The 23,283-nt window shown below is 42.7% G+C and overlaps 4 protein-coding genes across 7 annotated transcripts in view; 2 read left to right on the top strand and 2 right to left on the bottom strand.

Moving 5' to 3' along the window:
- Window positions 1-18,793, top strand: part of LOC126559737 (zinc finger FYVE domain-containing protein 1-like) — a 281,299-nt gene extending 262,506 nt beyond the window's left edge. The window contains exon 7 of the mRNA XM_050215909.1: window positions 18,783-18,793. The gene's annotated coding sequence lies outside the window, so the exon portion shown is untranslated. The remainder of the gene's footprint in view (window positions 1-18,782) is intronic.
- The window catches only part of LOC126558132 (E3 ubiquitin-protein ligase RING1), a 470,233-nt gene that overhangs the window by 22,700 nt on the left and 424,250 nt on the right, over window positions 1-23,283 (bottom strand). The gene's annotated exons all lie outside the window — the stretch shown is intronic.
- Window positions 1-23,283, top strand: part of LOC126557706 (nucleolar protein 56) — a 357,328-nt gene that overhangs the window by 11,034 nt on the left and 323,011 nt on the right. The window lies entirely within an intron of this gene.
- Window positions 1-23,283, bottom strand: part of LOC126556626 (serine-rich adhesin for platelets) — a 111,501-nt gene that overhangs the window by 53,733 nt on the left and 34,485 nt on the right. The gene's annotated exons all lie outside the window — the stretch shown is intronic.

Below are 23,283 nucleotides of genomic sequence, written 5' to 3'. Positions count from 1 at the left end.
CAGGAGATATGACATGGGAGATATGATAATTTGGGGTAATGCTATTCTTACAGTTATAACACGTAGAGACCATCAACGCGAACTTTCGAGAATGACTTCGCCGAACGTAAGAAATTGGTTATTATTTTCCAATTTTATAATGATGTTTGTGTATGGTTTGCAGGCAGCTAAAAATCAAAAATGGTTAACTAAGCTGTGGTTGTCTGCGGGCCCTTTTTAAGACTACTATGTGTGAAGCCGTGATGCCCTAGTTTCAACGTAGGATTTAATAAAGATTTTTTTTTTGTAGGAATGGCCTGGTCGTATTGACTGATGAATACCACGTAGTGAGGTAAGCCAGAGCGTCCTCACTACGGGGGGACGGTCCGGATGGGATTTGAACCTCGGTCCTGCCGTTTGACGACCGGCGCCGCTGTCGCCTATACCACCGGACCGCCCCTAAATTAAGCATCTTGATGCTTATAAATTTTTAAATATCCTAGGGATAAATTTCTTCATCTTAATCGATTGTCAGGGTATGAGGTGGAATGTATGAACAACTTCGTTCGACTCACACCTATAAAAACTCGAGTCATGAAGTTGTACAATCGAAAATCGGAGTCTTTCCTTAGTTCGTTAGAGTCATTGCTGCAGCGACTTTTTATAAATATTACGGTTTTACAAGAGGGACTCGACTCGAAAAAATATTTGATGAATTTCAAATACTTGAAACACAAACACCCGGATATAATGTTCCCATGCACGTCAGGTAACTTAAAGCCGAAACAAAACATCGACTTACTCTTCCAAAACATTCCAACGCACGGCTGTCATCGATTGCATAAGCTGACCGCCCCGCCCGAAAAAACTAACGCTTCGTGCGAAAACGACGCTCCAAAGAAAAATGTTTTTCCTGCAAAACAACGGAACACACGACAGGCAAGACATTTGCATCCATTAATTTCACGCCACATCGCTACACACATACACACACAATTTCAGGCGAACATTTCGTCAACTTTTAAAGCGGGAAACACCGCAGTCCAGAAAGGAACCGAACAGACCAGAAAACAACAACCACAAACGTGTGATTTTTCCATCCACGCCGAAAGCGGGGTGATGGCGTTCCACTTTTTGGCACTTAAGAGATCCAGCCAGACTCGATACACTTCTCCCTTCTAGCGGTGCACAGCCACACCGACGGACTTTCCTTTTTTGAGTCGACATTGCGTAAATGTCAGCGTGCGTAACATGCTGCGTATTGTGCGCGCGTGAATGTGCTGGCGTACGGGTGGAAACCTGCGGACACAGGTGCTGAACGCTGTAATTTTGCATTCCTTTCACACCCTGTACACGTATTTGCGTCAGTTCTCAACATCTAGCCCGGTGACTAGCGGTTGGTGGAAAGCGGCCTCGTAAGCATGACGCATTCACCGGAGCCGCTTGCTGAGAGATGGGAAATTGTACAGAAAAAGCCTCAAGAGATGACGACTTGCGGTGAAGTGAGTCAAGAATTGACTACGGCGAGCTTCGTGGTGTTTTTTTTTTGCTTTAATTTTCTTCCAAAGCATGTATGTTCCATCCCGTGTGCCACACATCACAACCGATCGACAAACGGTTGACCCCAACAAGTCAAGCCGCTTCGGAGAGCGCGCGCGCGCGGTCTGGATCGTTTCATATCGCCGACACTGAAGTGCGTCTTGATCGTGTTACCTGCGTCGGTCTGTTGGAGCTTACCGAATGGCATGAAAGGTGAATGAAAAGTGCATTAAAATATTACATTACCATCCATTGCCGGGCGCGCGGGTAAACTGGTTCAATTTTTCAGGCCACATTCATCCGTCGACCCGATCCGAGAGGGAATTTCGCACATTTTCAAAGATCAATTACACGTGCGTGTAGGCGATCCGGTTCGGTACAATCAGCGTTAGCATCTTCGCTTCCCAAACCACAGGAATGTTTTTCTTTTCATCTCCAAATATCTAGCCCAAATATGCCTCTTCTTCAAGTTCAACGCATGGTTGCTTACTAGATCAAATTCAGCCGACAGGTTTCGGAGCGTCGGACTACAAACACCAGTCAGACGTGGGTGTAGCCGTGTAGCGGGGATGAGCTACTCAAATTTCGGCCCAACATTAGAGCTATGATTCATACAACCGACAGTGGAATGCAACGCGCAACTTTCGCTTGACTCGGGTGCGATCTCATCATCACCAAGTCGGGACGTCTGGAGTGGTCGGACTGTCCATTCTGATTGAGTTCTCGTGCACACGGCCACACGCACACACAGGCACACAGGCACACACAAATGAGTAAAAGGAAACTATGTGCACGTGCCAAACTGCTCGTCACTGGGAGGGCAGAAAGGGAGGAAGGCTAAGTTATATTATGTCTTCTTTATACCGATTGTCTGCATTGGCTTAGCAACAAACGTCGTACAGCAGTGTGAAAAGATTTTCACTGTGAGCTGTAAACTAACGCAATTTAGGAAGGATAGAAAATTCACTCCATATCTACGAAAAGCACGTAGTGGGTTAATTTAATTTGATTTTACTTGTTTTGTTTGCTGATTAAGTCAACAAGATAGAGATAGGCTGCAAGATGTCTTTGGTGGACATTCCAGAACAAATGGTGACGTAAAGCTAGAAGATTCACATATTTATGTGCCCAAGGATAGTGCTGATATCTTTACGATTCATTTTCGTTGAACCATTTTTTGCATCTTGGATTAAATCACCTTAAAATCAGGGCGCACTGAGTCTTGCCTTTTTGTGTTTTCAAAATATTTTTGGGATGAGACAAGATTTTGAAATTTCATTTATATGTTCAAAATTTGATACTGTCCTAGCTCTCTTCCTTAGTTTTTGAGTAGTCAACAGCCATCTCTACAAAAATGATGTGCTTGGTGTGTTGAGGCGTCTTGGCTTCGATTTCATTGTTCCTCTATACCTTAAAGTAATATTTGTTTGTTGGTAAGGTTACTGTTGGAGTACAACCCGGTGATTTCACGTCTACTGTCCTTTTTTTAGGCTCCTATTCCAGACAGAGCTGCCTCGCTAGTTAATATTTTGATTTGTTATCATTTAATAGTCGAAAATTGAAATGTATTAAATTGGTACAATTTTATGTCGAATATTGAAATAAATAGAGTAGATACCATTTTATAATACCAACATTTTATCATTTTATTGGTCTTGAAACATTCTGGTGTGAAATAAATAGTTTTCTCCATCCAGCGGTCTCCGTTTTCGATTTCGACTCTGCTTTCTAGAGAAGCCTTGAACTGCCATTACTGATTCTTGAATTGATTATACCCGTAATTGGTTAGTCAGTCAGACTACTCCTTGTTTAGGATGTTTTGTTTTTAATTCCGTAGTAACACACAGTATTTAAAATTTACAAATTTTTCACCCTAAAACAATATACAACACTTTCAGCTTTAACTGCTGTAAGCTATTGTTGCGTACAGTAAACAGTTTCCACTCACTTCAATCGAACACGATTGTCTGTCCACTCACACCGTACCATCATCACACACAAGAACTCGCCTCCTGTTGAGCGCAAACCGTAATCCAGTGATATGGGACGGTAGTTGAATTTTACGATTCATGTTTATTGTACGACATGACGTGAACACCAACCAGCCCGGTTATGATACTCCACGCCACTCTCCAGAGAACAATTCTGCCGCGTTTTGCATGCACCGTAACCGTACACCGGCATCAGCAACCGATCGGATCGGAAAATGCGACCGACTCTTGCTCGCTCGCTCGTTGCTACGCTTTGATAGCCGAGAAGACTTTTCGAGCAAACTTCCACTCGCTTTGGAAATACGAACCGAGCATGTAAATGCTACTACTTGATGTACCCGGTTTCCCCTTTTTTGCTTCCACTCTTCACTCATTTCCCTCGCCTGTTGGTCTGTTGCGAGCGAGAAGCTACGCTAGGATGAGCGCATTCGACAACGGACTCACATTGGACAACACATTGTCGTAACCGTCCGTACCGTAGTGTCATCGTTGCATTTTGCTTAATTTTGCCAATAAACCGAACAGCGCGTCTCGGTTCCATGTAGCATCGGTTCGGGGATTGCACGAATATGCGACAAAATATCTTTTCGCCCATCGTACCGTGGCATTTGGAGCCACCGTGGAGCCGCTGAGAAATGGGGGGGGGGGGGGGGGGGGGGAACCGTGGTTCGTGCCGTTCCAGAAATGAAACCAATTGTAACCGGTGACGAATTTCTGGACCTCATCAGCAAGCGTCCGGTGGATGCTGTTGGATGATGGGACCGAATGAAAGCAGCGATCCCTTGCGATCGAATACTTTCGTACGAACGGGATCGTGCTTATGGGAACGATGAACATGAGTTCGGTAGGGAATGTGGTCCTTCATTTACGCGTGACTGGAGCTGGAACGTGGTATCAAATGCAAATGTGCTTACTTAGTCGTTTTTTGTGATGTACTTCACTCCAGAAGAGGATTAAACGGATCAGTTATCATCAGGACGTTAAAAAGCTGGTAATGGTACAACGGATACCGGGGAAGCTATTTGTTGCAGCTAAGTACAGTGCTTGAATTATTGACAGCAGTATTATTTAGGGGATCAGTTTGGATTTTGACTTTTTAGTTAAATAAATCGTCGCAATGTTAAGGAAGATAATCTAAACTTGAGAAGTTTATTAGATACCCTGCAGAATGCAATTTTTAAATTTATTATTCATTCAGTTTGTTTGATAAGCTAGCTTTATCTCAATCTCACGTCAGGACCGGGGTACAAATCCCGTCTTGATAGTCCTTTACTGCATGATATAAAATAGTCTCGTAAGCCATTAGCTGGCCAGCTTAAACTAGCAGATCGTTAAGCCAAGGAGAGTGAAAAAATGCCTTTATTTTCCTTCACCAACAAATCAAAATTTTTAGCTCAAGTTTAGTAGAACTGCTTACACCGCACAATTATTAAACCTAATGAGGCTACGGAGACTTGATTCCGCAGCAAAAATTGCTTCAAACGTGCCACATTATAAGCTTTTCCAGCGTAGACAACCCTTCCAGCATTCCCTCTGCTAATGAAGTTATATTCTTGACAAAGACACATGACGACGACGACGACGACGACGACGACGACGACGACGACGATGACAAAAAAAGAAACCCTCACGACTCCAAATCGCCAACGGCTATCCATGTGTATGGGCGTGCTGGGTGGAAAATCCAACTAATTACGCGTCTTTTCAAGGAAAGTTTCTCATCGTGTAGTAATTGTAGCGGACCAGGCAAAAAGCGCCAAGTGAACAGTCAGTTATGCTTGCGAGTCACATCGCATCCGATGCCCCGGTTGGCCACCTTTGACCTCAGGTGATAATTTCCTTCGCTTAACCGTTCGTTAATTGAATTACATTCTGGTCTGGTTTGATCGCAACTAGTTCAAGTGCTTCCCTGTAGCAGCGGTGCGTTGTTGGGATGTGAATTTATGGTGAAAGATGGAGGAAGGAAAACGCCCGCCGAAAGCGACCGCCGCTGAATTCCCAATTCCGGAATCCCAAATCAAATCAATTCAACCACAAAATTAAATCTCAACTCATCAATCTCGTCCACCACACTCGGATAGCGTCGAGCGTTCTTGGCGCTGAAAAATTCTACCCTGTAAGACCGTGGAGGGGTTTTTTTTCTTTCTCTCTCTTGAAGTTGATTGGCGCGAAAGGTCACGAAAGAGGTGGTAAATGAAAACCACATTAAGGGTGCGATTTATTTATGTTTGCTTGCTCCTTTTGCAGGAGTTTTTCGGATGCTTCTTTGCTTCGCACGCACGAAGAGCAGGGCATGGGAACAGCAGGCAATGAAAGTGAAATGATATTTTTAATAAAGAACCACCGTGACGATCGAAATTAATCTCCATCCTGGAGCTCCAACTTGGGCTAGGGCTGTAGCAGAACGGACAACGAGTACCCCTGTGCGTGTGGATGAAAAATGTTCACTTTCAACGAATGTCTTTCCAACAGCCGATGCACACTCCATCCCGCGAGCGGTGTGAAATTTAAACGCAAACAGTTAAAATCCGATTATGACACCTGTTGGGCCGAATTTGCTATTTCCGTGGTGCTGCTGCCGCTGTGCTGTGATGGAGTAGAAGAGCATGTAAACGAAGATGGGATGGGTGGGTTGCAAAATATTACTCTCTCCATTTACGATGCCCGGCGATCAGACAAATGTTCCCGGTCCCTTTTTTGGGTATTTTCCTAGATAGCCGTTTAATTCTGCGTCACGAAACATAAACGAGCCAAAGACAATATCTTTATTGGCTCATTTAAACAGCTGGTCGAGGGGATTTTTTTCTTACTGGAAGGATCTTTTTTGCTGAAGGTCGTATTAATGTTTGTATGTGTGTGTGTGTGTGTGTATGTGTACTTCAATAGTGATAACGTCATAATCAAAGTATCATAAAGAGCAAGTTGTACAGCCCATCTTCACAACGATGAATCCTTCCAGCACACGACCAGACTTGCCGAAAGGTAGCAAGACTCAAAATATTACAAATTCTTCTCGTGGTGTGCAGATGGTGCGAGATTGTTCCAACCGTAGTACGTGGTTCAGAACGTTGAAGGGTACGCACCAAGGGATGTTGTACGGTACTACCACGTGGGATTAGATATTCCGTGCAAGGTGTCAGTAGGAAGGTTAGTTTTTTGTTTCGTAGGTTAGAGCAAGCGCTTTTTGGCACAGCTTTTCCAAGTGGCGAATTTGAATTCCACCCAGTACAGTAGACGAGTACGAGCGGATGGAGAGCGTGGATTACTACTTGCTGCGGGTTGCCTTTGGAATGCAAACGAGTTGCCAACGTTCAGGCACCGGAGAGTACAACACTGAGCGATGGTGTCGGTGGTGAAGGTGATAAATATTTCACACCGAAAGCAAACACACGCACCACGAACGTGAAGCGCGAACACAGAATTTGTGAGCGAATGGGTTTTGCCGTCTGATGTGGCCTAACGGTGAAGAATTCCGCGTAAAACTATACCCGAACAAAATGGCGCAAAAGAAGCTGGCGCCGTACTTCGTACTCCCGTATTCGAAAAGACAGTTGAAGATAAAATGTGCTTCCTGTGCTGGGTTTTCGTGTACCAATGCTGGAAGACAACGCAATCTGGTCACGGAACCACGGTGTGACCAGACCTTCGGGTACAACCACATTCCGTTCCAGTGCGATTGCAATTCATCCGCACAGTTTCATGTGATGATTTGTCGTCTTTTTTGTCACTGTTTGCCGGGTGGGAAAAAAGGCCATTTTGGCATTCAAAACCAAATCAAGTGCAGAAAAGAGTCATGCACAAAACAACCGAACCAAAGTCACCACACAAAGACGGGAAAATGTATGATTTTTTTTGCTGTTGAAAGGACAAAAAACCAAAGCACATATACCTTGCCATCGTTTGTTTGACAGCAAAGACAAATAGCCCGTGACTGTTTTGTTGTGCTAACGGTATGGAGAAGGTTAGGCATTCTCTTTTTATGGATCAATCGATTTTTAGACAGCAGGAACAATGGAACAATCATGTGTGTTGCTTTGAAAATGGCTTCCAAATCGGTGGTACCCTTGCTAGAGCTGGTCCTTCTATCTGAGCACAAAACCAAACAAGGAGCAATTTTAAGAAGGTTCGTTCTTGTGTTTTTTATTTGTGTGAAAGAAATGGAGCTTGCGTTGAAATGTCTATGGATTTCTCATTAAAAAGATATTTTGATCTAAAAAGGATGATTTAAAAATTACAACCGCTTGGGGCGACCTTCATGATCTCAATTATTTACAAAGTACTGGGCGTCTCCATTATGTTTATGCCAAGTGACGTTAAATTGGAAATGATATAAAAATTGATTAAATCACGGAAGTTTGAAAGACATATTACTGTAATGATTATAGAGTGGTTCTATAGCTTCTGCAAAAAAAACCTTTCGAACAGCCACTCAATCGCAGAGTGAATGATACTCAACCAATCGCCTCATAAATACGTTTACCATTTATTCTGGCCCCAGCGGGCGAGCATGATCAGCCGTACAAAAGCTGAAGAAAAACAAAAGAAAACATAACAAACCAACACACCACACTCCCCCTCCCCCGTACTGCCAGTCCCCCTTCGATCATAATACATTTATGATTAACAAGCCCAAGAGCCGTAGGGCAATTCATCAGATTGATTGTTCTATTGGCTGGATTAGCATAACGAAGACGAGCCGGCTGAGGCAATACAGAGGCGCACAGGGGGGGGGGGGGGGAAAACATCCCATGCGCACGTTTTTTCCTTTCACCGGGGCACAACAAATCCGTGCGCAATCGTGTGGCACGCGATACGAACCCCGAAAGGAAATGGTTTGTGATGGTGAGGCGAGGCACGGCCACGGGGACATTTATCTGCGAAACGTGCCTCGCTAACTGCCGCCCATTGTGCGTGGTCTGATTCATGCTGATTATGTCGTGGGGTGGGTAGACGGGGACCGGTTTCGGAGCCGGGACAGGAAGGCAAATCGAAACAAGAAGATATCCGTTTCATAACCGGTATGCTTCCGATCCATACTTCAGCCGCTCGCTCGCTCGCTCGCTCTGTCTATTATGATCTTTGGAAAAATGTGATGAGAAGCGATGCGTGGAAAATCAACAATCCCAACCCATGCGAACAAACCGTACCGTGTGATCCGGCGTACGGATGCTGCTTCAATTTCTGCGCACCACACTGTACACAATGTCGAAAGCGTGGTAGCAGATATGAGTGCAAAAAAAAAGTTTCATTTTCTTTCGCTTTCACTAAGGGCAGGCACATGAAAAGAGGCTGAACGCCGTGAAATCAACGATGCGATTGCAAAGCATTTTCATGTGTATTGTGTACTTTCCTTTTTTTTCTCGCTTTCTCGTCCCACCCTGTTGGGCTTGGTGGAGTAAGCCTTCGTACGCTACACACCGTTCACAAATTATGTTATTTGTGCCAGTGCCCAATTTTTGCCTGCGCCTTTGTTCCTCAGCGCACACATGCAGCAGATATCAGAAATAAACTGAGAAAGCGGGAAGAGCAAAACAAGAGTGCGTACTTTGCGTACGTACAGACGAATTGTTTGTCCAACGATTGCGTCGTTGCGTGCGAATTTTTGAATGAAGCGAAAGCCGATGTGCGATGTACGTGGAAAATGTGGAAAAGAATAGTAGCACTAGAAACACCACGAATGTACACGTTATGAAAACGTTTATCGTTACTCATTGTTTGCTTATGCTGTTATGGTTATGAATAAGTATGTGTGTATGTGACTGTGTGTGTGTGTGTGTCTGTAGCAGGAAAAACAGTTTTCCAGCAACGGTATAATGAAGCACGAGGTACTTTTGTAAAGGCGGAAGATTTCATACTGAGGTTGTCATAAATCCAACCGCACAGCGATGGTGTAAAATGAAGGGCAGACGTTGAATACGTGGTTGCATGAATAAATTTGTCATGATTCGCTGTCCAATGATTAGCAGCTTCTTGTGGCTTTGGTTTGTACAAATCCAGGGGAAAGCTGTTGTTTCAAAACAGTTTGCAGTAAAGCACAATCTATAACCATTTGCTACTATTTTATTTTAGTTTTTGATGCATGTCAATGAAAAACACAATAACTTTGGTGTTTTGTTATTCTAAAATCAATCAGTTGCTTCTACATTTCGTAAGTAAATGAGTATTTTGATACACGCCATCATATGAGATGTCAATTGCTTACCGACGGCTGTCGATCATTTTCCATAACGCTTCTCATGCTCTAGTTTGCTCACCACTTGATGCCCACTGTGCGGAAGGATCAACTTGTCGTGAGCTCAACATTCCGAGAAGATAGAGAGCCACGATGAATGGTTGTGTTGTTTCGCGATACTTTCATGAAAGCTTCATGCCGGAATCAGTTTCCCGTACAGTTCCAATCAAAACTGGAGACCAATTTTTCCAGCAACCAACTTTGGAAGTCTGAAGCAGTGAAACGGCGAGGGGCGATTATGACAAGAAACAAAATATAAGTCACACAGACACACACACACACACACATACACTCACATGCACATGGAAAAAGTCTTCTACCTCTCGCGACCAGACCAGCCAGGGAGTGTTCAACGTAAACGACGTCATATCAATTTCAGATGAAACTGTCACGATGCCGATGTTGTTTCCTTTTGGATCGGTTTCGATGACGCTAAGCTGCGATGGTGGTGGGCGGACGGTGTGCGATGTAACGGGTTCGGCTACCAACATGGCGTTTGGCGTACGGATGGCGCCACCGGTCGTGATAAGACGAAACAATCATAAAAACAAACTTTAACCCCGGACCGTGTTACAGGCAAACGGCAGAGAGGGTGGGGGTGTGCATCTCTGTTGAGCGTTATCACATCGTACAAGAGCAAAACAGTCAGTGTGTCCCTTAGGGAGGGTAGGGAAATGGAAGCGAATAAGGGCTAGGAAAATATCAAAAATTCACGATTACGTAAAAACACACACACACACTCATACAGAGGATTCGATCAGAGGTTATGGTTTGTTGAGATGAAACATACACTTGCTGGCCCTGTTACAACCAGCCCCAGTTACAGGAGCACGATAGCACGATTGTTTGCAAACAATGCCAGAACGAACGAACTTTGCAGCACACTCGACCGACTGTCGTCAACGGAATGGGGTCGAGTTTTTGTGTGTTCGCGCTTTCGCTCGGAATGCTTGGAACTTGCTGCTGTGTACAGAACAAATGTTGCTTCTTGCCAAAAATCTTGGTGTGTTTTTGTTGTTGTTGTAGATAAAATATCTTTCATTTGTGGTAAAACGTTTGGCAACCAGAAGACTATTAGCTTCACTTTGTTTGAAAAAAAAAACAAAAAACTATCAAACGTTTGGTTTTACAAGATACTTTTGGATGAGTAGTTACGTAAATTATGCAAACTGAATTGTAGTGGCTGTGTAATTAAAGATTTTATTAGCTTAACAAATGCAACCACCGAACAAAACGTTTAATTTTATTGCTTTTGAAAGCTTTTTTTCCATCATTACAGCGCACAAATGCCGCCACAGTTTCCTTTAAATATCCAGGAGGGCGAAAATATGTTTACTTGAACATAAAATGAACTACAAATACGTATTCACTGGTGTTCAGAACAGACATCATAAATAAAAGAGTTCTTAAATTTAAACGTTCAGAGTTGTAAATTCATTGAAGAATGTTTTCTGGAAGTGAATCGAAGCAGCTTGCAGTGTGATTGAAACGCCGTAAGTTATGCAATTTTCAACAATAAATCATAACTTAATAGTCAACCAGAGCACTGTTGTTTATCTCTTCGTCCATGTACAAGTGAAATTTATTCATGTTTGAACAATTTTTTTTTAAAATATATTAAGAGGAGACTATAATATAAATAAAGTTTTGTGTAGTAGTCGTGTTTGGGAAAGCTATTCAGCAAACAAAAAATCCGAGCGCAGAGTAGAATCCGTTTGGAAGCCAGTAAAAATTGAAATTGGCACTATCAACAACGCTCATCCTTATTTCAAGAATTAAATAAATTAAGATAAATGAGGAAAAATAAATGCAATTGAAAATTTCGTTGTAAGAACGATTACGCAAACTTTTATTTTACTACGTGTAAAATGCCCGATACCTGAGCATTAATTTGGACTGTTCCATCCGGACCATACGACCACCATACTACAGCAGAAACACCCCGTAACCTGTTAAATGCTGCGGTGAGCATTTTAGGTTTAATTGCAGCTCATCAGCAGTTGTTTTGTTCGCGTCCATCGGACCACGTGCGCGTTGGTCCGCGCAGCACTGCACATCCGGTAAATGTTGTACTCAGCAACAGCACAGTTAATGGCACTGGTCGAGAGGTGAAATGTTGCAATTTACTAAAGTGCTGAATGTGGCACTATCGCTCGACACCGCATCCATCCCGGTGCGGGAACGAATGACCCAACCCGGTCAGCGTTCAGCACGATTGCACGCCTTTTTAGCAAAATGTTGGAACACTTCGAGGGCACCCAGAAAAAAAACAACTGAAAAAAGAAACCAAAACACAACCTAGAATATAGGTCACTGCAAATTACACCGACAGCCTACAGCATCATTCACTTTATGGCACTAGCACTGGGAAATGGTGCCCACCTCGCCCACTGCCAAGCACGGGAGCGACCGCCTGGGAGGGGGCGGGGAGATGCATAAATATCCACATAAAAATACCACCCGTATGGGAGCAAAAAACCTGCCTGATACTAAAAATGGTGGGAAAACAAAGCATATAAGTGAGATAAAAGCGGCAGCGCTAACGCAACATAAAATCTGGTTTTTCCTTTTTTCACCCGGTCGTTTTTTTTTGCTTTTGTTATACTGTGGGTACCAACATGCTTCGGTATTCATAAATTTTCATCTTTGCAGCACTCCCAGGAAGCCTAACATTGCTGTTGGAGGGTTGAGATGATTTAGCGTAAAAACAAAACACATACAACAGCAGCCGCATTCCCATTTGCTTTACATTCGTCATCATGTTTGTGCGAAGCGAGTGGAGGAAATGTGGATGCATAAAGCAGGGGGTTAAAAATAACAAAAAAGGGGAGGCTTTCGAAAGGGCCGACCTCTACAGAAAAAAAAAACTCAACCTCTTCCACAGCACGCAGCTAGGATTCGCGTTCGTTAGCTTTCGGGTGGTTGATGTGCTGCGGAAGGGAAAATGAAGCACGTTGCAGGCAGGAGCAAAAAGAAAAAAAAAGGAAAGAGACCACCCGAAAGCTCTTTCTGTGCGCTTCCCGTTCCAACTGACCTTTGCCTCTTTGTTCGAAAGGGCTGTTCGTCAGATTTTCTGTATCGCTTGCCTTTTCTTTCACCACGCAGCAGCAGTGTGTCCATTGTTCGACGCAACAACGTCCGGCGCTTGCCATAAATCACAAAATGGCCGAACAATTTGGCATCCATCAGCAAGTGCTATTTGCACACCGCCGATCGGCAGAAGCAGTAATGAATAGCCACCACCAGTGCAAACAGGCGTACAAGTGCCTTCGGGGCGCTTGAGACGTGAAGCTGTCAATGTTGACGTTGACGGGCGGGTTTTTTTTTTCGGGTATGGTAGGGGCAAGGCAGCGGTGGGAATGATTCATGGTGGAAAAAAGTGCTCATTTAGCATAATTGTGAGTAAATCTATTTCGTGTAAAGGTGGTTACTACGAGGGTGTAAGATAATAAACCAATGTTTAGGAAGTATTTTGCGAATAGTAATTTAATTTAGTGTTATACTTAAACGAAATAAATAATCATGGTTTGAGGGACTTTATTAAAGGGATAAAGATATTTTTATCAACCGAATATGCTGTAAGTTAATTACAGTAATAAGAAATGTTTCTTATAATTTTTTTGTTTACAGAAAGTGAACTGAAAATTATACTTTCAAATTTATACACAGTTTTAATTAATTATAAAGTATAATTTTCACATTTTTTATAAGCTATTTCAGAGATTTATCAAAACTTTTTGCAACAGAAATTAAATTAAGCTAATGGTAAGTTATCAGTCGGTCTTGTAAATCTGCGCTTAAATGAAAATCATATTGATAAGAGGCTAATAGCTTCCATCCAGTGTTTGTCCTTCCTAGAACTCGGTATTAAAAAAGCCTCTTCATTCATCAATAAGCTGTTGAGAGATTTTTTCCACCCTTAAGCATCAGATAAAAAACCCTCCTTCGCACACATAACTCAAGTTGAGCTTGAATCTGCATTATTCCACTTTTTCACACACACTTTTTCAACCAACGATTCTTTCCCCTAAACACACACCACCTCCAGTTCCAGCTTAATGATGATCCATTGCTGAAGTATACGAACAAAATGGAGGACAACAAGGAAGGGAGTGAGATACAAAAAAAAACCCCCTCCGTGCTCAATGTTGTGCTGTACCATTCACTTGACAAATGGGCTCTTTTACGTGCGTAAACGCTTAACCGAAAGCTTACCGGAGCATCATCATCAACGTGGTCAGCGGCAGAACGAGGACGAATTCTGTCCACCGACCGGTTGGGCAAAAGTCGGCAGCATGAAAACGCATTGCACCAAGTCTTGATGGGTAGCATCTGCTTGGCGGGAGTTTTACACACACACACACACACACACACACAGCTGCATTGCCAGTGCACTGCCAGGAAGTGAGCAAAGCACTGAACCATTCTTATGACGCACTTGAAGCAGAACGACAGTGCAGGGAAAAAAAGAGCGCTTGATCCACTTTTCAATAACACAACATTGCAAAGAAAAAGCTAAGAAGTCGGTGCATCTGCGAGACGGGAAGTGTTTTCATGAAGAAAGTCCTGCTGCATGCAAGAAGCTCAGCAAAAAAAAAGCCATTTTACCATTGCTTTTCCAGCTGTGAAGATGTAAAAACAAAGCCATTCATTATCGAGCACTTTTCCTAAAGCCTTTGGTACGTACGTGCGGGTGGTGTTGGATGGAAATGGCCGATTAATCCACGCACACACACACAGCACGCTGGACCATATGGATAGGAAAAGCTCGACAATGGTCCGGGTGGGTGAGCGGATGAAAATGCGCCCAGTAACCAACCTCCCCATTTCGGTGCTAATTTATTACCAGCTTAAGTGCATTTCCGGTCCAGCGAAGCTTAGAGTATCTGGCTGATGCCCGAGTGGCGCAAGCGAACGAGTGCTTTTGGTGCTAATCGTTTATTGTGAAGCTTTCTGAGACTGGTCAGTTTTAAACCCGGTAAAAGCTAATTGATCTTTTTTTTCTGTCGCTTTTTCTTTCTTTTGCCGTAAAAATGCTGTTCTCTAGAATTTTCATTACCTTTAAGAGGATTTATTTATATAAAGTTCTTACCAGCGGCTTGCACGGATGCAGTGATGAATGATGTATATCGTTCGTCTTATAAGCCACCCCAGGCAGCCCAACGCCCAGCCCAATGGTTCCCGCAACATTATGCATTATTCAACCAACAGCCAGCTCGCCGTCCTTTGCACAAAAAAAAAAAGGATTCGCAACACAAATGGACGGTCGGCTTTAATATTAAACAGGCACAAATTAATTTTCTACCCTGCCGAACGGGTCAACGGGCACGGGAATTAATTTTGCCAGCCAGCCCCCAAACCAACGTCGGCAATCCGGTCAAAGCAACAGGATGGGATGGCACGGTAGAAGAGCGGTGGGAGAGAGAGAGAGAGAGAGAGATTGGGCTGTGAAAGCAGAACTGCCTTCTGCCCGAGCAAACTTTCACCCGAAATCAGCTCGAGCGCAAACTCATCCGAAAAAGGGGTAATATAAAATGCAAAAGCCAAAAACATTACGGCTTTGAAATATACTCGACTAGGCGAAACCGGGAAATGGAAACCAAACAAAAAGAAAGAAAAAAACTGGTTGCACAGGAAGACCGGGAAAGCGTGGCAAGTGATCGGAGTGAAGAATGCTTACCCACACTGACAGCTTCGTTTTGCGCGCGTGAGTGTTGGTGAGTGTCTGTTTTTAACGAAAGCTTCTACTACCATTTCCGACGCCACGTTTCTGCTGATTCGGTCAGTTTATTTTTACGTTTTATTTTTTGTTTAAAAAACGAAGAAAGCTAGTGCTAGTTTCAGGAAATTGTACATTAATGATGCTATTTCTGTACGACTAACACACAGACACATAAACTAGGTGAACCTTTTGGTAAATGGTGAAACGTTGTTCGGAAACTGTACGATGTAAAGAGCAACCACATCCTTCTTCAAAGCTCAAATTAGGTTAGATGCAGGAGGGAAATACATGTTTGATCAGGGATGTGAAAAGCGTATGCTAGACAACCACACAATGCTTTATTGGGAAGCGATGTAAAAACACAGTCAAAATAGATGAAAACACGAGTGCTAATGAATAAATTGAAAAGCTTGTCTGAAATAGCTGTCCGTTGATATGACTAACTTTGATACGTTTTACAATTTGTGTAAGCATCGCAGACCTTCACACGAAAAAATCCATAAGATGCTTAGAATAGAAACACAAGTCCTAATTATCATGCCCTTGCGTTTGACAAAAGCTTTCTAAAGCAAGAATTCGGTATTTTGTTAAATCGTTTATCCGTTGGACAGCAAAGAAAGCTTGAAATTTGACGAATGGTTTTTTTGAAGGAAAAAGTGCCAAAAAGACTATTTTGAAGGTTTTAACTAACTTTTTAAAATAAATTGTGGTGTTCCATCTTCTAAAAATAATTGTCCTGACCACGGCAAACCGGTTTTTAACGTAGACAAAAGTTCTTATAGAACTAAGTGAAAAAACAAAAATTAAAAAAAATGAAGAAACTTATTTATTTGAATGACAAGAATTCTCATTAAATCTTCCCGATTATCTCGGGAGGTTTCTATATTCGATCGTTCTTCAAGTGTCCTTGGAGCTTTTTTTTCCACGGCATCGAATAATTTCTAGACTTAAGTCTAATCATTTCGCTTTGGGCGCGCATCTTCAGCGTATATTATAGATCATCTTCAAAGCATGTGGCTGTGGGTTTCCGAGACACAACATAAATCATCTTCTATGGTCTTGTGTTGAGTGCGGGGTTGCTCTACCTGCCTTGCTGGACCCAGTCCAAGTCATTGGAAAGTTACCAAACATTCTAATACGGGAATTCTAACGTGGGAACCATCTTATTAGTATGACCCTGGATGAATGGATGTAAAAAAGAAAGACAAGCGAAACGAAGAAAGAGCCCACAAACGAGTTAAGGAACGCAAAGATCGAACACAAACAAGAACAGTCGAAATGGAAAACGATCTCTTAACCGTTTTAACGATCTTTTAACCGCTCCGATTAGGACTTTGCAAATGGATGACAGAAACTTCCACACACAACCGAGATATGGTACCCCATTTGGCATTGGCAGTTTGCCCGGAACGCCCGGATAAAGAGAAAATGCCTTCTTACTAAGGTGAAAGAAGCTTTATTCGTAATTCAGTCAACACAAATACAGCCAAACCGTTTATATTGAATGATAAAAGCTATGATTTTTACTCTAAAAATCGTTCAAATTGATTTTCTTAGAAGATTATCGCCTTTTTGCGATGTTTTACTTACTAGATTTTTACATCTTTTCCCAATACCACTCAGAATGAGTTTACGTATTTCGCACCAAGCCTTCATTCAGCTTACCTAAAATTAAAGAAAGAAAAAAAAAATACTTTCATTAGCTAACAAACTTTGGTCGTATATCAAAAAGTAAACGTGCGTGTATGAATTTATGTTCATGCTTTTCTTCGCGCACGGCACAGTTCCCTCGATTTCACCCTTCAGCACGCAACCCAACACGAAACAGTTTCAAACAAACGCAAGAAAAAGCAAGATTTGATTTTTGCTAAACTTGACCAGCGCAAAACTTTACCATTACGTCAAGTCGCACAATATCATTACGCTTAGCTTAAATCTTTCTTCCCAATATCCCAGGACTTTGGCATTCATTAATGCTCGCTTGTCATCTTTCACGTGAACTTGGCCCATACACGGTTGATGCTGGAGGTGGCAGGTGAATGTAGAGCGACCATTTCAAACCTTGCAGTGCAGAAAAGGGATCTTAAACGAGCAGCAAAGAACGGAATGAGAAAAACTTTCTCCGCTTCGGGAAGGATTTTTACTCCCAGCATTCACTGGACGATGGTGACGATGCGGTGCAGCTATGTGAAGCTGAGCGGGCTTTTATTGAAAAGTAACATAGAAAGGTTCTGGGCATACCGGACACGCTGAGCTATTGTCGTGCTTGTTACCGTGCAACCGGAACCGGACTTGCAAGAGAGACTGAAGGACTGTGGTGTATTGTACCAGTGTCGTAAGCGTTAGAAGCTGTACGATGTACGCTGGTCAAAGGCAGAGAATGGATCGGGTGTAAGGGATGAGTAAGAACTGGGGAAGCTCGGTGGAAGCTCAGGGAAAAAACTCATAAAACAAAGAATGCAGCACAGGTGAAGGTAATACTACAATGGAGAAAATTTCCCGAGCAAGATGTCCATTGAAGATGCAGCAGAGCAGGTACTGTGACTGTGATAAGCATCAACGTTGCGTAGGCGAGCGAATCCACCTATGAGGTCCACACCTTATTCAGATTCTTGTGCACCTGGACAATATCACAAGGCTTGTGAACATCATGGAGCATTTTTTATTTCTCAAGCGATAGGTTTCAAAGCACCTGGTAATACTATTTTTGAGCCAACATTGCTAGAAAACCTTACTTGTCTATAGTTGGAAATTGTCTTCATTTGCTGTTTTTTTTTTTCAACAGATTTCCAATTATCCTACCACCTGGACGGGAAATGGGAAGTCTCCAGGGACGAGCACTGGTAGCATCACTATCTTCACCGTCCAACGAACGACACGTATCGGATATAATTTTGCCCGTTATTGTCCGAATGTCCTTGCTGCTCCACCGTACGTGTGGAAAGGCTTTAGGATAGCATGTAACGCTACTTGAGGGTAGTAGTTGTCCTTTTTCGATGTGCCCCGTGCACTGTTGTGCCCAAGAACTGTCTAGTCAGATTTTTTAACACTGGTACAACTATCCAGGTCGAGGCTTCCGGGCTGCATACGAACCGCTCGCTAGTTAGCCTACTTGAACACATTCAAGAGCATTTCGCTCTTGTCGGTTCGTTGCATCAAACCGACCCATCCCCAATCAGTATGAGCTTTTGCTACACCGTTCTTTTCCTGATGCTCGCTCCGATGGGTCCGAAGCGAAAGAGGGCAGCAAATTTGTATTATAATTCAATATCAGCCGCACGACAGCAGAAGAAACTTGAGCGAACCAAGACGGCGCAAGGGTGTTTCCGACCGGTGGGACTTCGTTTAGCAACACTAAAGCTAAACTTTGTGACACTTGCTCGCACCGTGCCGTCGCTGGCTTCGCAACGTGACTTCCGCTACGATGTTTCCGGGTTTTGCCGAACGCTCGATGCGAAGTAATTGAAATGAGATGATAATACCAGGTCTGGTTCGACGAAGACAACGCTTGGCCGTGGTGCCTCGACGAAACTTCGTATTCACCGGAGACGAGCCATACGTGATCGAAATGAGTCATTAAGCTGGGCAACCGGCCTACCAAGCAACGAGGCCGGATAGAACGAAGTCATAATTGCCTCGCTTTTTCGTCCGACGATGGTTCCCGACCGTGGCGGACAGTTATTGTTTCACCCAGATGAAACGGTTGGCCAATGTTCGAACGTGACAAAACTGTAATTTGTTGCTTGGGGTACGGTATTAGGAGCAGGAGAAAAGAGTGTTCGTTGTTAAAAAGGGAGTTTGAAATCGTTGCAATTGGTGTTCTTTTGCCAAACCAGAAAAGGAGGCCATCGTAGGGTTTCTGTGCTGAGGTTGTCTGAATTGATACAACGAGAATAGTTTGCCACATTCTGGAGGTATTGTTGGAGACTTTTGTGCTGCAGGTTCAAGTGGACCAAAGTGCCAAGAGTGCTTTTCGATTTGGTCAGTGATGAAGGATAATCGATTCTGTTGATTTGAGGTACTACAAATGTTGTCGAAACGGTCTATTATGGGCATTACAGAGAGCTTGGTCACGTAACTGACCTTTTTGCTTCAATGTTTGCTGGTTTTTTTAAGGAGCTAGACATTCAAACTAAAAACTTTGCAGATATTCAAGCAAATGGTTGAGCTTCATCGCAAGACGATGGTATAACAAAGCATGATTGACCAAGTGACGATCAAATGTTTGCTTAGCACCTAAGCTTAGTGCTCTACAGATTATTCTTCACTCCACAATTAAAATTTCCACATTTTTTTTGTTATTTTTTCAATAAATTTATCCGCTCATGGCTTAACATATAATACTTAATTACTTAGATACAGGGCTGATCTTGGATGAGATTAGGAAAAGTGGAAAGTGGAACTACGACGAAAAGAAAAAGCAACAAAGGCGATAACGAAGGACCGATAGAGATTTACGGAACTATAATAGATATTCATTTATTGTTAAAACACATAAGTAATGTTAGAAAGGGTCTTCAAGCCCGGGAGTCGTGAGACGCGATTTGATTGCAAAAATATAGGCATAGGCATAGGACGGGTAGATTGGGATTGTACGATTGGGAACAGCAGAAAGAAGGAAAGGAACATCACTATAGCGAGTTCGGATGAAGGATACAAATGATGTTTGAGCGATGAATCGACGAGATTCAAGGCCGTCTCCAGACATTCAGCATTCAACAGCTATTCGCATAAGATGGTACTGGGCTGTATGAACAAAAACTTTTGCTTTAGGCAAAACCTAGATATATTCAGATTATGGATGCTTCTTTAAGAACCTCACTAAGTGCCAGTAAAGAGCGTTCAAGTAGGCTGGAATATTGAATTCAAATGCCATTTTTCGGATCATTGCTAAAGGATTCAAGGCAAAATCAAACCATAAGTTTGGCACCTTTACACAATGTGTGCCTCTTTAAAATTCCAATAATTTTATAGTTCGCTAAGAAAGAAGATATAGAACGTCATTAAGTTAAAACTAAACATTTGGCGTGAGAAAGCAAAACTTTTGAATATCTTTTTTTAAGTACTTTTCTGTATACCAGATTAAACAATGATTTTGTATTAAAAATTTGTTTTATAAATGTCACATTTGCTATTATAATATCAAAACGAGTTTGAACTGAACTCGAAAATGCTTCCAACTCTACCCTGGTGAACATAGTTTCTGTCTGGGATACATTTTAATCTGAATTTAAACATCACATGGCACATAATTTTAAATTGAAACCACACAACAATTGCCCTCGCCAAACCCCATTCAAATGACCTCCCGTATAATAATGTAGATCCAATTCATTAGCTTCTGATTAGTGCATCGTACGACACGAACGTTGCCCGTTATCAGGCCAGCTAATAATGATCTCGTGCAATAAAATCATGCACCTTGGTGCAGCTGGTTGGCGTTGCGGATGGAAATATTTTACATCCAACTGTCAACTGTCTGTAGCAGTGTGATTTAGAATTGAAAATTCCATTCCTACCCATCCTCATCCCATCCTACCCGCGCTCAATGGACTAGATCAATCGTTTTCCGGTGCGAGTGCCTAGCTGCTAGTTGAGCTCGGTGATCCACCTAGCCTATCCGGTTCCGGAGTCAATCGGAGATACAGCGGAAGCTGTGTCGGTCGGTGTATATATTAAGCCTCACTGGAAAGGGAACAGTTTTATGCAGCAACTGCAACAAAACAGCACCGTGTCACTGTGCACCCGATAGCCGAGGAAGTGTTTGGCTGTGTTCGCACAATTGCACCGAAGCAATGAATGGTTGTCAGGAGGCAAGTTTGGCTAGTCGAAACAACCATTCATTCGGCAGCAAGGCAAACGGCAAATGCTAAGCGAGGGAAATGCTTTTCAATCAGTCGAAATCGAAATCGAAAATCATTACCACTGATGAGGTTTATCGAAGGGTTCCGATCGGAAAATCGCGTCGAATGCGTTGGATGCTCCAGTTTCCAGGAACGGAGTATGCATTTTTTATGTATTTTACTCTCTTTCACTCTCTCCCTCTGCTCGCTTGGTGAGTTTAAGCCGCTACTGCATTCCGACGATGGAAGTTATCAAACTGGAGGGCCTTGCCTGTGCCGGAATGTACTGATGCACAACCGACTGCTGGTACCAGAGATGATGATGATGATGATGGTGTTTGCGATCGATGAAGTGTAAGACGATTTGGTGGGTGAAAGAAAAGTGTAGCAAACGCGTTACTGGCGCTGATGGAAAACTCTATTTTCATACGATTCACTATCAGTCGGGAAAATCGAATGGAAGCGTTTTCAATTTTTCGACATTCTCGCTTGATAGTCATCGTAATAGGAAACACGGCGAAGAAAACAGCATGTTTCACCCGACCGTATGAAATAGTTCTTGATTCAAAGCGATTCGTACAATACGCTTACTGACTGTATTCGAGAGAATAGTTTTCCCGCTACAACCGTACCACCAGACTGGCGGAGACTTTTTCGGGGATCTAGTCTTTAGGAGTTCTGGCGATTGTAAAGAAAATCATACATCCAAAGCAGTGGGAATTGGGTGTCGCGGCTGGTAGGGAATTTATTTTCAGCCACAATAAACCACAGAAGAAAATGGTGGTGATCGTAAATCTAGCATTTCAGTTGAGCGCTCGTATCTTCGTGTCACAGTATGAATACACGGTACGGGTGGGTTGGGTGTCACTAGTCATTCTGTGCTCTGAGCTCCGAGCCGTCTTTTGGGTCGTGAAGCAATGAGCCGATAAACCAAACCATGTTGCGTGCATTAAATTGCGATGGCGTAACGTACACCGCAATCGGAACAGGCCCAATGGATGGGAAACAATGCATGAGAGTGGTTTGAAGCGAGCAAGACGCAAACCAACAAGTACACACCAGCAGCAGGAAGATTTGACTGCGTGTGCGTGTCTTTCCGCGACGTGCGATTGTTCTTCTTGCATAGATTAATCGTGAAAATAAACACTTCATTGCCGCTGCCAGTGGTGAAATTTATGAATAAAATCAAATGCACATAAAAATATGCGTACACGGCACCCTATCATCAAGGTTTGTGGTTTGATGTCAAGGCTCGATCGGTTTCCGAATAATTCAGCTGTCGGAAGGGTGCCATTTTTCATTGGGGATTTGTTGGTAGCTGAGAATCGAAACAAGCAACTGTCAGACATTGGCTGCGTTATGAACCTGTAGAGTTGCGATTAAATTAGGCAAGAAGAGATTAATTCTATATTTATGCTTGTGATCGAAAGTCGTGCGAAAGGCTTAGCAACGGTTCAACTCACACTAAATAAAGCTGTGAAGAAAATAGCTTATTGCCACCATACACGTATTGGTAATGTATAAAAACGCCTCACTCGAATGTGACACACACACTTCCTAATTCTTCTTGCATCCATACCAAATTGTTAAGTATCCGAACTATTTACCAGCTATCGGAATGTCAATAGACAGTGTTTATTTGTGTACGTTTTGTTGTTTTACCGAAGGCCATTCAGTGTAAATTAGATTTATTGCTTAATTTATGATATTTATGAGCTCGCACGTTATCGAACTTCAACATAGAAGAGTTATTTATAAATTCAAAAAAAGTAGATATCAGAAGGAACTGATAAAGATGCTGCTATAATCCGCTAGATGGCGCGAAAGTAGTGTCTCAATTTTAAGTCACCACTGTGTTTATTTTGAATAGTTTTAATGCTTTTATTGATGCTTTTGTTTTGTCCAAATTGATAGAGTATTAGAATGGTCTTGCTTCGTCAGTGTATTGTTTTCACATTGGTATTTCTCTACCCACAC

Source organism: Anopheles maculipalpis, chromosome 2RL (assembly GCF_943734695.1).
Source record: "Anopheles maculipalpis chromosome 2RL, idAnoMacuDA_375_x, whole genome shotgun sequence".
In the NCBI taxonomy this organism is placed as follows: domain Eukaryota; kingdom Metazoa; phylum Arthropoda; class Insecta; order Diptera; family Culicidae; genus Anopheles; species Anopheles maculipalpis.
Note: the sequence above shows the minus strand (reverse complement) of the source record. Positions and strands in the feature narration are given on the sequence as shown.